This window comes from Elaeis guineensis, chromosome 8 (genome assembly GCF_000442705.2).
Source record: "Elaeis guineensis isolate ETL-2024a chromosome 8, EG11, whole genome shotgun sequence".
Classification (NCBI taxonomy): Eukaryota; Viridiplantae; Streptophyta; class Magnoliopsida; order Arecales; family Arecaceae; genus Elaeis; species Elaeis guineensis.
In genome coordinates this window covers 134,921,287-134,938,296 of record NC_026000.2, presented here as the reverse complement: position 1 = coordinate 134,938,296, position 17,010 = coordinate 134,921,287, and the positions used below count along the sequence as shown (strand labels likewise).

The 17,010-nt window shown below is 38.0% G+C and overlaps 1 pseudogene; it reads left to right on the top strand.

Annotated features, from left to right (window-relative positions):
* The first annotated feature begins 1,927 nt into the window (after positions 1-1,927).
* On the top strand, positions 1,928-16,795 carry LOC105049576 (wall-associated receptor kinase 5-like; annotated as a pseudogene).
* Positions 16,796-17,010: the final 215 nt, after the last annotated feature.

Sequence of the window (17,010 nt, the reverse complement as noted above, 5' to 3'; positions counted from 1 at the left end):
TTCTGTGGAAGAGAGGCCTTCAATTTCACAATATCTTCCGTCGAGGGTTCCATCTCTATAATTGTTCAATAAACGTCAAGTTAGAAAGCTGTATATATATACATACATACATACATATATATATATATATATATATATATATATATATATATATATATATATATATATATAAGAAAAAGAGAGAAAGCATGAGCGACCCCACTCATTCCTGGGTTCGCTAGAAGAAAGCCCTACCAAGAAGAGAGATTCATCAGATAAAAGCTCATCCAGATGAGGAGCATTACGATCCAAAATATCATTAAGTCCTCTCTTTTTCTCAGCACTTAACTTTGTGGGCTTCAAAGATGAGATTTCGGTCTGACCCTAGTTCAAAATCTCCCAATCTTCTATCGAAGCATAAGAAACAGAAAAGAAACGACTCTTCCAGCCATAAATAGATGAGGAAGGACTAGAGATTAAGGGAGTGGCACCTCTCTGGTAGGAAACAACAGTCAATCAGCTTATGGATATTTTTTTAATGTGAAGAGAGCTCGAAAGAGAGGAATCGAGGGTCGGACTCCTATCTGGGAGTAGAAGATAAGAAATCCTATGATATACCTAAAAGAATTCGATGACACAGAACAGAAAGCAATCCTATAGAATTTAAAAAGCTCAAAAATAAAGGAAAAGATGAAAAATCTAAGATCTACTCGAAGATTTTTCTTGTACACCGCTAATTGACCTGGAGGTGGATCACAGACTCAAACACTGAAATTAGGAAGTTCAAGGCGAAACCCGTCTGAAATGGAGTATTGAGCTCGGAGCAACTCTAGGTCACTTAAAGTCAACTTGGATTGAATCTCCCCGAGTCTGGCTTGAAGATTGGTTTTGAACCTAGGATTTTTCAGATCCTTCATTTTCTTTCGCTCGAGACTCTCAGTCATAGAATTTTCGAAACCCACCATAGAAGCAGAGACCTAAGGAAAAAAATGAAAGAAAGAAAATACCAAAAAAGAAAGTAAGAGGGACTAACCTTCAAGTAAGAAATCGAAAGGAGGTAACTATCTTCCAAGAGTTCTTCACATAGTGAAGAAAGAAGGAAATCTATCTGTGAGAACATAGGAGCAAGAAAAATGGAGGAAAAGACTTCACAAATAAAACAGAATAAGGGGAGATAAAGCAGAAGAAGCCATCCCTTTAAGTAGAAAGACGCATGTCTCTTGAAGGACGTCAAGTCAATACCAATTCTTAAAATGAACCACGCGTCAAGCCTTTATTAGCTCAACAACTGGCTAACGGCCTCCACATTTAATGCATCCCAACAAAAAAGAGCGGCATCTGGAGTGGCATCCATGCAGATTTCAAAAATTTTATCATTAGTTTGATTATTTTTTTGCTTGAAAAATTACACCCAGGCATGTAGTTTAAAAAGGCTTTTCACATCCCCGATCATTCAGAATGCCAGAATAAATACTCTCATAGCCCGACTAGAGCTCGGACTAGGGAGTAGGGGGTATCTGTTAGGAGTAATTTGAAATGGGCAGGTGGTGTATGGAGACTTAAGCCCATTGTGACCTAGCAAGTCCATGTCGGCATCTCTCAGGCAACCTGATTGTTGTGGTCGGCCCGACTCATAGTCGGACTAAATGTCTGTTCTGACCCTCAATCGAAGGATCAGCTAGTCGACCTCCAGATGCATCCGATCTTTATTTGGTTGCCATAATGGGACAATCTCTGGTCAATATAACAACTGTAGGTCAGTTAGACTTCCAGATCAGCCCATCTAACCAAGCCTTGGTTGGAAAGCTGTCAGTCTCAATTCTTAGTTGGCGCGCCACACTTTCTGATCTTTTGGAAGTGGATCAACCAGACCTAAGTATAAAAGGCCAGTATTAACTAGCCACAACTGTCATTCCTATCTAAGTGTAACTGCCTGATTCAGAAAATCATGCCGAAATATCTGTTTGATCCAGGGAATCTCGCCAGTATAACTGTCTGATTCAGAGAATTACGACAAAAATCATTGTGCCAGATTCGATCGATCAGTCTTCCAAAAATGATTACACAGTCGTCTTCTCTATAAATACCAAACTTCGAAGATTCAGATAAGTAATCCATTTTTATTAAACTCAAAACTCTGCTTCTTTATTTGCATATTCTGACTTGAGCGTCGGAGGGTCCTCACCGAAGCACCATCCTCCGGCCCGAATTTTTTTGCAGATTATTCCATCACCGCATTTCTTTATCTTCTGTCGTCAACCAGAAACCAACTGTAACACACAACTACTGCATGAACTCCACCAATAGATGGGGATACCGTTGCAATTGCTCGGAAGGATTTGAAGACAACCCTTATCTAGAAGATGGATGCCAAGGTAATGTTTCTCCTACAATTAGCTGGTTTATTTATTTTATTGGAAAAGGATACTCTACAGTACTTAAAAAGTATCGCAGGATACTATGCATGCTTCGGAGACGTCTATCAAAAGATGGGTGATCGTACGCGCTTATGCGCATGCGTTAAAATAGTAAAAAAATAGAAATGAATAAATCTTAAAAATATTTGAATAATTTAAATAAATATTATATAATTATCTATTTTTTGATGAATATTTTAAAATATATATAATATTCTATGATATTTTTTGAATACCGTAGAAGATTCCATTCCTTATTTTAGAGGTCCAATTTATTTCAGAGGATCAATTTGAGAAGAAGAGAGCACCTCCCAGCATTCCCTTGCTTGTGACCTGCATTGCATGCCTGTTTCACCATCACTACCCCCATACGTCAGCCAAATGCACAACTTCAGTCAGGCCCCACACTTGCACATAATCGCTCCTCGACCCATGCATAAAAGACCCGCAATTTGTGCGGCCAACTCGTGTGCCCGATGCACCTGAGCCTTGTGCACTTGTACTTAAACCCTATGATTCAAAATCTAGGCTCTAGTTTCACTTGTCACGTCCTAGGATCTTATCCCGCAAAACTAATCAAAACATATTATTTAATTTTTTTTATCCCACACGAGTAATTAAGATCAACTTAGAAAATAGCCTATGAGGGATTAAATGCACGCTTATACAGGTCTTCATAAGAAATTCAAGGCATACTTAACAAAGAGAAAACAATTTTTTTTGCCAATTTTCTGGTCTATCTAAAAATTTTATTATGTACATGACTCTTAATGTAAAGCTCTTTTTTTTTTCCTTTAATTTTTTGGTCAATTATTTTTCTTGTTAGATTTGGTGACTTCTTATGTTATCTTAGATTTTTGCTTGCATGCTTAAGTGGGAATATCTTAGTACTCTCTCCGTATTCTTTCTAACATCTTATTGGCTACTCTCTAGACATTGATGAATGCACATCTTCACCCTCCATAGAAAGATGTAAGAATACCTCAGGAAGTCATACCTGCTCTTGCCCTTGGCACATGAATGGGGATGGCAGGAAAAATGGAAGCGGCTGCAAATCTGTATCCAAGTTCCTCCTTTGGCTTCTAAGGCTCTCTACACAATCAAACCAAGGGTTATTAAATCTTCGTGCATGACATACATCCCGGATGAAAGGGCCTAGTTAATTCACATGTACATATATAAACTTGCAACTTACCTCGGGTTATTCTTGTAGGTGTGGGGTTTGGTCTCATAATTCTGACTATCCTTGGCTCTTGGCTTTATCTGGTTATGAAAAAGATGACGGTAGATGTCTGATCAGGATATCATCTCTCAGAATCTTTTCGATACCGTACATCATAATAAGAAGAAAGAAGAAATAAAATAGAAATAATCAAATACGTGGATCAGCCAAAAAAAGACTCGCCTCCACGGGATATACAAACTTTACTATGAGAAAAGAGAAGAAAAATTATAAGATGAGATCACACCCTCAATCTTTGTACACCCAATCTCTCCCTCACAAGAAGCTCTTCCTCACAAAAGCTCTCTTTCTAGGAAGACCTCTCTGAATCCCTGAAGCAACCGCTATCTGCTTTCCAACAGTCTGCTAAAAGCCCCTACTTTTGCTCCTGTCGGTACAGTGCTTCTGTTCTCTGATTTTTTTGCTGATCAAAGTCGCACCACATCACCACACGATCTCTGTTCACGAACAGAGCCTTTTATAGCCTTAAAACCCAAGTTAGAATAGGATATAAACTCCTACAGCACCCAGAAAACTCCCTGGACCCTTGGATCACGACCGACAGCACTTGAAACCATCGGATCGCGATGTGGTCCACGAAATAAGCTGTAGACCGCGAGAAATACGAGTGAAATGGTTGTCGGTTCATGGTGGACCACGAGAAATCCATGGAAAATGCCCATGTGGTCCATGCGCCCGGCCATGGACCGTCCGGTCCACCATGGATCAGGATATCAGGGAGCTGAGCCTGGGCCGTGCCCCCACACGAGCACCCAGGCCTGGGACGTGCTCCACGCACTGAGTCGGGCTCTACGCACCCGGGCCGTGTGCTGCCATGCCACCACCACTCCGCCGCCCGCCACCAGTCCTCCGTCGCTCCGGACTTCATGCCAACTTCAATCAAATGTATCTCGATCATCCAGACTCTGTTTGAGGTGATCTTGGGCTCGTTGGACTCCATTCATCATCACGGACCTCATTGTGGACTCAATATAAATTGAATCTCGAGACATCAAATCTAAATAATCTCTATCACAACTCGATATTCAGCCTCCTCCTGATTCTGAGAGCTTCTGGATCTCCTCGCCTCCATATCCTGGGGCAATCATCTGCTAATCATGGATGGGCAGACATGGGAGTCGAGCCAGATCGCTCGATCTCATCTCCATCATATGCTATGCTTCTCCTGACTTGAGACCTTCTCGGGATATCATCCTGCGGCAATAAGAATCTCACCTTGCGATATCGCCTCTCATCCTTTCGAGTCTCGCATCTCATGTCCGATCTACCTCCACCTGGAGCTCCACCTCTCTCTGGACTCCTCCTAGCTCCCGAAGCTCTACCTTGCACTGGACTCCCTGCCAAATAGTAATATCCTCTCATCTTCTTCTTCTCCTCCAGAATAATCTTATCGCCGCATAGCACCTTCAAGATTCCTCCATCAGCTACCGTCTTATAGCCTCTCGAATTCAATTTGCTCAGTGAGATAAGGTTCTGTCTAAAATCGGATATGTATCGCTCTCCCAATCTTCTCACTGCACCATCATGTGTCCTCCAGCTGACCGTCCTGATGCCTCTGATTGCACAGCTCGATCTATCTGATAGATAAACAGTACCCTCACTATTCTCCAGAGAGTCAAACTGCTCTTCTCTGCAACATACATGATAGATACACGCAGAATCTAAAATCTACTGCTGAAAAGAAGTTCGCTACATTCTGAACTTGGACCGTCCTCATTGTGATCTCCTATCGCTCTATCTACTGCCTTCTACTCCTCCAAAAATCACTAAAGCTAAGCTACCACCGTCTGAGCTCTAAGCTGGGTTCTCCCTCCTGAGAACCTCATTCTGGAGAATCACCACGGTGACCTCGTCCATCTTGATGGTGCTCTTCCCCAATAGAAGACTAGCCATCAAGGACTCATACGAAGGAGGAAGTGACGCTAGCAAGACCAGCATTCTGATCTTCTCCTCAATTTTCTCACCAATACTGAGGACATCGGTGAGGATCTTCTGAAAGTGATTGAGATGCTCCTGCATGCTCTGTCCTTCAGTCATCCACAGTTGGTAGAACTGTCTTCAGAGAAAAAGAGTGTTGGTGAGAGATTTTATCATATACAACTCCTTGAGTTTTGACCACAGCACCATTGGAGAAGTCTCGCTAAGCACATGGATCACCACCTCATCCACTAGCTATATGCGGATGGTACTCACTACTTGCATCTATAACTGTCTCCAATCCTGCACCTCTATGGTGGTCGGCTTCACCTCGCATAGCAGAACATCGATCAACTCTTGCTGGATGAGCACATCCTTCACCCTTATCGGCCACAAGGAGAAATTTCTCTTTCCATCAAACTTATTGATCTCCATCTTGATTGATCATGTCTTCTCCATCTTTAATCTTGCTCACTACTGCTGCAATCTACATCCTGGTACCGCCTTGCTCTGATACCACTTGATGGTGGATGTCTGGCCAGAATATCATCTTTTAAGATCTTTTCGATATCGCATGTCACAGCAGAAAGAATGAAGAAATAAAATAGAAACAATCAAATACGTGGATCAGCCAAAAAAAAGCTCGCCTCCACGGGGCATGTAAAGTTTACTATGAGAAAAGAGAAGAAAAATTACAAGAGGAGATCACATCCTCAATCCTTGTACATCCAATCTCTTCCTCACAGGAAGTTCTCCCTCACAAAAGCTCTCTCTCTAAGAAGATCCCCCTGAACCTCTGAAGGAACCACTGTCCGTTGTCCAACAGTCTGCTAAAAATCTCTGCTTTTGCTCCTGTCGGTACGGTGCTCCTGTTCTCTGGTTTCTTCATCGATCAAAGCCGCACCACACCACCATACGGTCTTTGTTCACTAACAGGGCCTTTTATAACCTTAAAACCCAAGTTAAAATAGGATATAGACTCCTACAACATCCAGAAAACTCTCTGGACCCTTGGATCACGACCGGTAGCACCTAGAACTGTCAGATTGTGACATGATCTACGAAATAAGCCGTAGACCGCGACAAACGTGAGTAAAATGGCTGTCGGTCCATGGTGGACTATGAGAAACCTATGGGAAATGCCCATGCAGTCCATGTGCCCGGCCATGGACCGTCCGATCCACCATAGACTGGGAGATCAGGGAGCTGAGCCTGCACGCATGCGTGAGGGCTTGGGCCGCGCCCGCCCCCACGCATCGAGCCTAGGCCACGCCCGCACGCGTGCGCCCGCGCTTGGGCCGCACCCCCGCACGAGCGCCCGGACCTGGGATGCGCTCCGCACACTGGGCCGGGCTCTGTGCGCCCGAGCCGTGCGCTGTCGTGCCACCGCCGCTCCGCCAGCCCATCGTCGATCACCGTCGGTCCTCCGCCACTCCAAACTTTATACCAACTTCAATCAAGCGTATCTCGATCATCCGAACTCCATTTGAGGTGATCTTGAGCTCGTTGGACTCTATTCATCATCACAGACCTTGTTGTGGGCTCAATATGAATTGAATCTTGAGGCATCAAATCCTAACAGAAGATAAGGCACATTAAACTCAAGGAGAAGTTCTTCAAAAAAATGGAGGTCTTCTGTTACAACAGCAAATCTCTTCGCGAGAAGGTAGTGCTCCAGTGATAAGGATGTTTACAACAGAGAAGCTCGTAAAAGCAACTAACAACCACATGGAGAGCCATATCCTCGGCCCAGGTGGTGTCGATCGGGACAATCTGTAAAGGAATACCTCCAGACCAAAGCATCGTGACAATCAAGAAATCCAAGATATCCGATGATATCGAAATTGAGCAATTTATAAATAAGCTGGTGGTCTTTTCCCAGATCAACCACAGAAATGTGGTGAAGCTCTTGGGGTGTTGCCTAGAAACCAGAGTTCCATTGCTCGTTTTCGAATTTGTGCCCAATGGAACCCTCTCTCATCACTTACACAGTGAAGGTCGCAAAGCCTAATTATCCTTAGAGTGTCGTTTGAGGATCGCAGCAGCAGTAGCAGGAGCATTGGCTTACCTGCACTCCGCATCTTCCATACCTATCATTCATAGAGATGTCAAGCCGAGCAACATACTCTTGGATGAGAACTACACGGCTAAAGTATCTGATTTTGAAACTGAAAGGCTAGTTCCATTCAATGAGAAAAGACTTGAATCTTTGATATGGGGAACCTTTGGATACCTAGATCTTGAATTGTCACGCCCCCGATCTGAGATTATAAGTCGAAGGTCATGGCAACTACCGCATACTCATAAGAAACTCTTTTTATAAGCATGCAAGGCATCTCATCATGATATCATAAACAAAAAGCTAAATAAATTTTAATTTTTAATGATCAAACCTTAGTTCAAATAATAAATTAAAACTCAGTGTCAAAAGAAAAGTAAAAATTTGACAAAGTTAATATTAAAATAAAATCTTGCATCAATTCTGAAGAAATCTTAAATCAAATAAAGTAAGCTAACTCCATCTCTAATCGCACTCTCAATAGAAATCCCGTATTACGCTAATTTTTTAAATCTATAAAAAAAAATAGAGAACTTATCATGAGCTAAATAGCCCAGTAAGCAATGTATATCTTTAACTGAATAAATCAGACAATAATGTTACACATATTAGTTTACTGATAATAACATAATAAATATATGAGTTCAAAAATTTATATTTTAATTTATTACACTATCAAATATTTATTTATAAATTTTTAATTTATCATAATTTTAAATTATGCTTGTCATCTCAAATTATCAAATTTTTTAAGTTCTTCTTATTAACCATGAACTATGACCATATTTTTTCTGTGGCAGAATCATGACACCATATATCTTCTTGCAGTAAGCTGCAAATCATTTGGTAGCAAAGTTCTTTGGAACCGCTAATCTCGATGGTGGTTTGTCGTTGGTTTCGCTGGCAACATAAATCTGCAGGATAAATCAATTACCAACGTATTAACATCTATTGACGAGATCTTTTACATAGTCAGATTGTTAAATCATATCATTTTCTAATTTTATATATTATTTTAATAATAATATAAATAAATAATATTCGAATCAATCAATCATATCATTTTTTATGATCATACATCATTATAATTAATTTCAATAAATATCTTCAATCATAAACATACCATGAATTAATATGATTCAAATTTATAATTTATCAAATAAATTCAGTAAATATAAAACACTACTTACCTCAAAAGCAATCCAAACTATGGATCCTATAAAACTTGAAAATCTTTTTCTGAACCTGATATGTCAAAATATCATATTTTGATCAAAATTTCATCATAATTAAAATAAAATTTCTAAAATCCAATGTTCTTATATGGATTGACTAGGTGATAGTGTCCAAGATTTTTGATTGGTCCATCTAAGCTACTAAAGAAAAACCCTTTTTTATTTTTTTTCTTTTCTTTTTTCTTTTCCTCCTCTCTTCTTCTTCCTTCGTTTAAATAGAACAGGGAACCGTGGTACCCCTTCTTCTCCATCCCAATCTTATGGAGGTCTCGCTGGAACGATGAGTGGGGGTTCAACCCAGGGTGGCACAGCCATGGCTCCATGTTCGGGTGCTCGTCGGTGATGGGCGGTGCCAGAAAATACACACACACAGACGGCCAAAATAGGAATTTTAAAATCTTAATTTTTTTTCAAAAAAAACAACAATAAATCGATAAAAATCTTGATTTATAATCAAAAAGAATTGAAGAGAGGATTCTTTGATTTATTACCTTGCTCTTTGTGGTGTTTATGGGCCACAAAATTGCCTGCAAAAGCCTTCAATCCGAGAACAAAAAAACAAAAAAAAATTGGGAGAAAGAGAAGGTGAAAGAGAGATTTTTCGATGATTGACGGACGAGGAAGGAAGGGGCTCCCATTTTATAGAGGAGGGTTTAGGGCTTTGCTCGAATTCGATCTCCTTATTAGGGTAGGAAGAAGACTCTCAACGAGAGTCTTTTTCCTCCCATTAATTTCTTTTTTTTTTTTTTATTGGGCTTGGGCTCTGGGCTTGGGTCATAACATTTTTCCCCTCAAAAAAAATTTTATCCTTGAAATTTTTCATACCTGTGGTCTTGAAGAGCTGAGGATATTTCTGCTTCATTTCTTCCTCTAGTTTTCAAGTGAATTCTCTTTCCGAATGTCAACTCTACTGTACCTTGACATAGAAAATATTACGATGCCTTAGCACTTATTCTTTACAGTCCATATCTGTATAGGATATTCTTCATATGATAGATCTTTTCTAGCTTACAAGGGTTCAAATTTCACGATGTGACTTGGATCTGATAAATATTTTTTCAACATAAAAATATGAAAAATATCATGCACTCCAATAAGTGAAGGTGGTAAGGCAAGTCTATAAGCTACCTCATTAATTCTTTTCAAAATCTCGAATGGACCCACATATCTAGGATTCAATTTACCACAAATATCAAATCTTGAGATTCCTTTTGAAGGAGATACTTTGAAAAATACATGGTTACCAATTTAAAATTTTAATTTCTGTCTCCTATTATCTGCATAATTTTTTTATCTATTTTGTGCTATCTAAGGTTGCTCTTTGATTAATTAAATCTTTTTGACTGCTTGTTGAACAAGTTCGGGACCCAATATTCTCTGTTCGTCAACATCATCTCAGTGAATCGGTGATCGGTATCTTCTACCATATAATACTTCACAAGGTGCCATACCAATGCTAGCCTGATAATTGTTATTATAAGCAAACTCAATCAAAGCTAGATGCTCATCCCATGAATCTTTCATATATAAAATACAAGTTCTCAATATATCTTTTAAGATCTAAATAGTTCTCTTTGACTGGCCATCAATCTGTGGATGAAAGGCTGTATTAAAGTTCAATTTTATTCTTAATGCCTTGTGTAAGTTCTTCCAAAATTATGATATAAATCTGATGTCTCGATCCGATACAATGATCACTAAAATTCTATATAGCCTTATGATTTCTTTCATATATAATTTTGCTAGTTTTTCCAAAGTGAACCCAATTCTAATTAGTAGAAAGTGTACAGACTTTGTCAATCGATTCACAATCACCCAGACTACATCATTATTACTTAAAGTCTTAGGTAGTCCAATTACAAAGTCCATAATGATATGTTCCTACTTTCATATTGGAATATCGAGAGGTTGAAGTAGTCCTGCGGGTCTCTAATATTCAGCTTTAATCTGTTGACACACCAAATATTAAGCCACAAATTGAACGATCTCTCTCTTCATATTATTCCATCAGTATATTTTTTTTAAGTCTTTATACATCTTAGTACCTCCCAGATAGACTATATAATCGATCTGATGGGTTTTCTAAAGTATTTCTTGTTTGAGTATTGAATCATTGGATATGCAAATTCTATTTTCAAACCTCAATGAACCATCATTATGTATCTTAAATTCAAATTGAACACTAGCTTCCACTGAATCTCTTATTTTTATTAATTGTGGATCACCATTCTGGATGATTTTAATTCCTTCAATAAGTGTTGGCTGAACCCTCATGTTGGCTAATTGTACAGCTGAGTCATATACTCGAATATCTAACTTCAGTTTTCTTATATCCTCCAATATTTAACGTTGATGTGTGATTAAAATAGCCAAATTTTTTATAAATTTTCTACTAAGGGCATCAGCAACAATATTAGCTTTCTCGAAATGATAATGAATTGTTAAATCATAATCTTTTAACAGTTCTAACCACCTTCTCTGTCTCATATTTAATTTTTTCTGTATAAAAATATACTTCAAACTCTTATGATCGATCAACACTTCACACTCTGCACATCATATAAATGATGTCTCCAGATTTTCAGGGCAAAAATCACTGCTGCCAACTCCAAATCATGTGTCAGATAATTCTGTTCATATGGCTTCAATTGTTTTGAGGCGTAAGCCACTACCTTACCATATTGCATCAATACACAACCAAGTATCTTTTTAGTTGGATCACTATATATTGTGAATCCTTTATTTTCTGTTGGTATAGTAAGGATAGGGGCTGAAACTAATCGTTGTTTTTAACTCTTGAAAACTTTATTCACAATCCTCGGTCCACTCAAATTTAACTCTTTTTTGAGTAAGATGAGTCAAAGATGCCGCTATACGGAAGAATCCTTCCATAAATCATCTGTAATAACCTATCATTTTCAAAGAACTCTGAATCTCAAAAATATTTATGGGACTGTTCACTGCACCACAGCTTTCACTTTCGTTGAATCCACAAAAATTTTATCTTTAGACACGATGTGTCCCAAAAATACTATTTTATCCAATCAAAAATTATACTTCTGTAATTTGGCATAATTTTTTTTTTTAATATTTGTAGTACACACCGCAAATATTCCTCATGTTCTAATTTATTTCTTGAATATACCAAGATATCATCAATAAACACGACAATAAATTTATTAAGATAGGATTTGAATATTCTATTCATTAAATTCATGAAGGCCGCTAGAGCATTGGTTAACCCAAATGGCATTACCAAAAATTTAGTGTCCATAACGAGTTCTAAATGCAGTCTTTGGTATGTCCTCTGCTTTGATTTTTAATTGATGATATCCTGAATGAAGATCAATTTTAGAAAAAACTTGTGCACCTTGTAACTGATCAAACAAATCATCAATTCGAGACAGAGGATACTTATTTCTGATAGTAATCTTATTTAACTCTCTATAGTCGATACAAAGCCTCATACTTCTATCTTTCTTTTTTTACAAACAAAACTGGAGCTCCCTAAGGAGATACATTGGGTCTTATAAAATCCTTATCCAACAAATCCTGTAACTGATCTTTTAACTCTTTCAACTCCATAGGGGCCATTCGATAAGGGGCTTTAAAAATCGGACCAACATTGGGTGCCAACTCAATGATAAATTTAATTTCTCTATCTGATGGTAGTCTGGATAAATCATCAATGAATACATCTGAAAATTCATTCACAATAGGAATATCCTATAACCTCAATTCATCATATTCTATATTTTTTATCGATACTAGATAACCTCTACATCCCTTTCTTAGCATCTGTCTGGCTTGCACAAATGAAATGATACGTAGAGGGGTGATTCCTGTACTTCCATCAAAATTGAATATTAATTCACCTGGTATTTGAAAGTTCACTCTCTTTTCATGACAATCCACAGAGGAATGATAAGTAGCAAGCCAATCTATTCCTAGAATGACACCAAAATCATGCATATCCAGGACCACCAAATTTGTCGGTAATTCTCTTTCTCCTATTCTGATACTACATGACTTGCACATAGGTTCGGTACTCAAAATACCACCTACTGGTGTCTCAACATATAATTTAGTTTTCATAGATTCACATACTATATCATGTTGTCTAATAAAAATAGTAGATATAAAAAAATATGTAGCATCAAAATTAAATAAGACAGAAGCATAGATACCAGATATAGGAATAGTACCTGTCACCACAGCATTGGAGGCCTAAGCATCCTGTTGCGTGAGTGCATAAACTCTTCCTTGAGTTTTCGATTTTTGACCTCCATCCTTTGTTTGAGTGGATCTATTCTCGTTCCTTTTAGGGCAATCTGCAATTTTGTGTCCCTTTTGTCTACAGCTAAAACAAGAATTAGTATTCCATGGGCAATTAGAAGACTTATGATCTCTTCGGCCACATCTCGAATATCTAGCCATCTCATTCTTACGACTCTTATCATTTGCTGACTTTTTTACTGGACCTTTATTGTTCTAATTTCGTCCTTGAGTTTCACCAAACTTATTTCTCTTTTTCTGATTTCGTTCTCTCTCAGCATGTGCTTCATTAACCTCCCTCTCAATTATTAAAGCTTTATTCATAACTGAGGCATAAGTAGTTAACTTATAGGGTATAATTTATTTTTTAATTCTTGTTTTCAACCTCATTTCAAATTTATGCACTCTATCTTGCTCAATTTCAACTAATCTTGAAACAAACTTGGCTAACTCCATGAATTTAACTTCATACTCTGCAACAGATCTGTTCTCCTATTTCAAATGAATGAACTCTTACTCTTTCTGTATTCTGACACATCGAGAAAAGCACTTGTCAAAGAATTCACCTCGAAATCTCTCCCATATGAGTAGTATCTTATCATGTTCATATTTTTGTTTAAGTATCCGCCATCAGTTGTATGCCTCACTTTGTAACAGATATGCTGTATAGCGGATCTTCTCATCATCGTGGCATTCTTGCATGGCAAATGCCTTCTCCATCTCCATAATCCAGTTGTCAGCTTCTAGTGGCTCGATGGTCTCTTTGAAGGTGAGAGGAGCTAGCTTCTTAAACTCCACGATGTTTCTCTACACTAGATATTCTCCATGTCCATGTGTCGGTGGAGGATGCTGATGTGGCTACACATATTGTTGTGTTTGTTCTAGTTGAAGCAACTATTGCTGTGTTTGCACTACTCCGACTAGGGTCTACATTAACTGGGTCATGTTCAGCTCTTCCTGCACTGTCGGAGTATTTTTAGTAGGGTCAATGATTCTCTCTTGCTGAGAGGTGCCACTATTCAATTGGGGAGTGTTGTCACCAAGTGGGTTTGATGTCCTTCTTATAGCTCCTTGAGTATTCTTCATTTGTCGTGGAGGCATATTGATCTATGTCAAATTGGAATGATAACTTATCCTTAATAAAGTTATAAACTTATTTAAGATAGGTCAGTTCACAACATCCCAATATCCCTAATATCTACCCATCACTCACTCATTCTATTCTACAAGTCTTTATCTATTTACTTATACTCTAATACCATATAAATTATCACACCCTTGATCCGAGATTGTGAATCGAAGGTCATAGCAACCACCGCATACTCATAAGAAACTCTTCCTATAAACATGCAAGGCATCTCATCATGATATCATAAACAAAAAGCTAAATAAAATTTAATTTTTAATGATCAAACTTTAGTTCAAATAACAAATCAAGACTTAGTGTCAAAAGAAAAGTAAAAGTTTGACAAAGTCAACATTAAAATAGAATCTTGCATCAATTCTAACGAAATCTTAAATCAAATAAAGTAAGCTAACTCCATCTCTAATCGCACTCCTAATAGAAATCCCGCATCATGCTAATTTTTTGAATTTGTAAAAGAAAATAGAGAACTCATTATGAACTAAATAGCCCAGTAAACAATATATATCTTTAACTGAATAAATCATGCAATAATGTTACACATTCAGTTTACTGATAATAACATAATAAATATATGAGTTCAAGAATTCATATTTTAATTCATCGCACTATCAAATATTCATATATAAATTTTCAATTCATCATAATTTTAAATTATGCTTATCATCTCAAAGTATCAAATTTTTTAAGTTCTTCTTATCAACCATGAACTATAACCATATTTCTCCTATGGCAGGGTCATGACATCGCGTATCTTCTTGCAGTAAGCTGTGAATTATTTAACAGCAAAGTTCTTTGGAACCGCTGGTCTCGCTGACAGTTTGTCGCTGGTCTCGCTGGCGACATGTCACTGGTCTCGCCGACGACATAAATCTTCAGGATAAATTAATTGCCAACGTATTAACCCCCATTGATGAGATTCTTTGTATAGTCAAGTTGTCAAATCATATCATCTTTCAATTTCATATATTATTTTAATAATAATATAAATAAATGGTATTCGAATCAATCAATTATATCATTCTTTATAATCATATATCATCATAATTAATTTCAACGAATATCTTCAATCATAAGCATACCATGAATTAATATGATTTAAATTTATAATTTATCAGATAAATTTAGTAAAGATAAAATACTACTTACCTCAAAAGCAATTCAAACTATAGATCCTATAAATCCTGAAAATCCTTCTCTGAATCTGGTATGTCACAATATTATATTTTGATCAAAATTTTATCATAATTAAAATAAAATTCTTAAAATCCAATGTCCCCATATGGATTGACTTGGTGATAGCAACCAAAATTTTTGATTGATCCATCTAAGCTATTAAAAAAAAATCCTTCTTTATTTTTTTTATTTTTTCTTTTTCTTTTCTCTTTTTCCCCTCTCTTCTTCTTCCTTCGTTTAAACAGAACAGAGAATCGTGGTACCCCTTCTTCTCCGTCCCAATCTCATGGAGGTCTCGTCGGAACGGTGAGTGAGGGTTCAACCCAGGGTGGCGCAGCTGCGGCTCCATGTTTGGGTGCTCGCCGGCGATGGGCGGCGTCAGAAAACATACACACACGGATGGCTAAAATAGGGGTTTCAAAATCCCAAATTTTTTTCCAAAAAAACCGTAATAAATCAGTAGAAATCTTGATTTATAATCAAAAGAAATTGAAGAGAGGATTCTTTGATTCATTACCTTGCTCTTTGTGGTGTTTTTGGGCCACGAAATCGCCGGTAAAAACCTTCAATCTGAGAACAAGGAAACAAGAAAAATCGAGAGAAAGAGGAGGAGAAAGAGAGATTTTTTGGTGATTGATGGATGAGGAAGGAAGGGGCTTCCGTTTTATAAAGAAGGATTTAGGGTTTCGCTTGGATTCGGTCTCCTTATTAGAGTAGGAAGAAGACTCTCAACGGGAGTCTTCTTCCTCCCGTTAATTCTTTTGTTTTTTTTTATTTTTTTATTTTTTTTTGATTGGGCTTGGGCATTGAAAGTCTTCTTCCTCCCGATAATTTCTTTTTTTTTTTCTTTTTTTTTTTTGATTGGGCTTGGACTTTGGGCTTGGGTCATAACATGAATACTTCTTCACTGGCATGTTCACGGATAAGAGTGATATCTATAGTTTTGGGGTGATTCTGGTTGAGCTCCTAATAGGTGAGAAGCCAGTAGTACCAACAAAATCTATGGAGTTCACCAATCTCGCTTTGCAGTTCAGTTCTCATGTGAAGGAAGGCCATCTTTTGAAGATTTTGGAGGAATGTGTGCTGCAAGAAGGATCCCCTGAGCTGCTTGTAGCTATTGCAGAGATCGCGAACCGATGCCTGGGCTTGAAGGGGGAAGAAAGGCCTGCGATAAAAGAAGTCGCTATAGAGCTAGAGGGGCTGAGAACATCTAGCGAGCATCCTCAGGTTGTAAAGAATGAAAAAGAGGGAGACCATTTGTTGATGGCAGCTGAATGCTCCACAAGTGGTACCTTTGGTGAGAGCAATTCTTCGACACACATCATGTTGCCGTTTGGCATGTCACGATGATTGAATTGAATCAAAGTGTTCTAGAATTTAATCTGCTGGAAGTTCTATATCTTGTAATGAAGATAAGGAGACTACACCATGGCAGAACCAAAGATTCTGAAAACTGCATTGTGGTCCCTATTCTCTAGGTTTGTAAGTAACTTCTTGACCCCGTGTCGATTAAAAAAGAAGTTTATTAGTTCCGCCATCTGGTTGTCCCCAGTTTGGAGCTCAGA